Source organism: Chamaea fasciata, unplaced genomic scaffold (genome assembly GCF_029207755.1).
Source record: "Chamaea fasciata isolate MVZ Bird 193981 ecotype frontalis unplaced genomic scaffold, bChaFas1.0.hap1 SCAF_4, whole genome shotgun sequence".
NCBI classification, from domain to species: domain Eukaryota; kingdom Metazoa; phylum Chordata; class Aves; order Passeriformes; family Sylviidae; genus Chamaea; species Chamaea fasciata.
In genome coordinates this window covers 7,350,552-7,352,267 of record NW_027094089.1, presented here as the reverse complement: position 1 = coordinate 7,352,267, position 1,716 = coordinate 7,350,552, and the positions used below count along the sequence as shown (strand labels likewise).

The window sequence follows — 1,716 nt, the reverse complement described above, 5'->3', positions numbered from 1 at the left end:
CTTTTTCTTCCCTACGGTTTCCGGCGCTCGTCCGCGCCGTGAGTGCGGCGGAAAGTTTTCATTTGTGTGATTCACGGCGTCGATTCGCTCCCTTTTCCCCCAGGCGCGGGCGGGTGGGTGGGGGCTGCTTGAGCTCGCTCCGCCACGCGCGGACCCTCCTCTCCCTTCGCTGTCCCCGCAGGAGGAGCGGCGAGAGGCTTTCGGCAATGGGTTTCCGGGGCTCGGAGGCGGCGATGCAGCAGGTGGCAGAGCTGGAGAAAGAGCTGCGGAGCAGCTGAGCCGCTGCCAGGTACCTGAGCGTGGGGCAAGGGCCGGCCCGGGGCCGGGCGGGCGTGTCCCGCTTGAGACCAGGGGTTCACGTCCCGTTCCTGGCGGGCAAGGAGGAGGAGCGGGGTCGCGGGCCCGGCGCCACCGAGACATGAATTAAATAGGGCTTGGGCCCTTGCCCTGGATGAAACCACCTGTCCCGAAGCTGTTTTGTTCACCCTTTTGTTCACCCTTCCAAAAACCACGGTTCGCTTGAATTGAAATGACAAAAGTCCCGAGGTATTGCCTTGTGCAGCTTCAGGGAAAAATTAACAGGCAGAGGGGTTTAAAGGGATTTTAAGTCTTGAAGGAACCTTTGGAGGCAATTTCATCTCTCCTGCAACATTGCATCTAGATTAAATATACCCAAGCTGTTTCTGGGAATGGAGAGCTTAATGAGTAATTATGGGTCCGCTTTCAAAAGTTCCTCCTCTGTGTCTTGCCCTGTGGCCTCCCTTCGTAGGTACACTTCCCTCATTTTTCCAGTTGGTTGTTCATTGCTGATAGTTAAGTGTGTAATAGGTATACTGTAATAAAATTCGTGTATCAAAATTGTGTGTATTAAACTTTGCAGTGCGATGTAAAAACCCTGAACTCCTGAAAACAATTCCAGGGTGTCTCTTTGCATTCCACAGTCTTTTCTTAGTCCAAAGGTGTTACCTCAACATCTGCCGGAGAGACAACCGGGAAACAGCCCATTAATCACGGGCTGACCACATCTTCACAGTTAATCAGAAGATCTGATATCGATCTGGGTGGAAATCAGCAGAAGCCTCCCAACAGAAGATTCAGAGACTTTTCTTTCGGACTTTCATTCAATTCCTCAGGAAGCCCTTTCAAACATCCCTCACAGGGTGTGGGACATTTCAATGATTCTATTATTTGCATGATGTCATGTTCTTTGGGTGAATCCACGTTCTTTGTAATAGTCTTGCTTTCGCCTCAGGGCAGAAAAATGGTATTAAACACCTACCCTGAGACCCCGAATTTGTGGGCAGTACTCCGGAGAAGCACCCTTTGCTGCTCCCGGATTGTTCACCCAACATTCGATCGATGTTGTCCGAGTTTATCGTGGCGTTTTCCGAAATTGCTTTTCAAATTTGTTAAATGAATCTTTGATTTTGGAAATTGGCTCTGATCATTTATAACAGGTGTGTTTATTAAAAATATGAAAACGTTGGTAATGTGAGTTCTTGTAGAAATCAGCGAAAATTCTCTGCCAAACACATTGAGTACACCAAAAGTGTATGGCAGAGAGGAAGGTGACACTTAATGCTGCAGGTAGCCAAAACAGAATTTTCATATAGGAAGTGGTCTGGTTAAAGCCATGAAGGCCTGGGCTGATGGAGCCATCAGAAGAAAGCATCCATCTGAAAGCAGAGGTTCCCTGCTTCAAGAAGCATTGATACA

The 1,716-nt window shown here is 49.1% G+C and overlaps 1 long non-coding RNA gene across 1 annotated transcript; it reads left to right on the top strand.

Annotated features, from left to right (window-relative positions):
• The first annotated feature begins 238 nt into the window (after window positions 1-238).
• Window positions 239-1,485, top strand: LOC136288773 (uncharacterized). Its single transcript, XR_010720574.1, has 2 exons — window positions 239-289; window positions 942-1,485. It is a non-coding gene; the product is annotated as an uncharacterized lncRNA (long non-coding RNA).
• The last annotated feature ends 231 nt before the right edge of the window (window positions 1,486-1,716 follow it).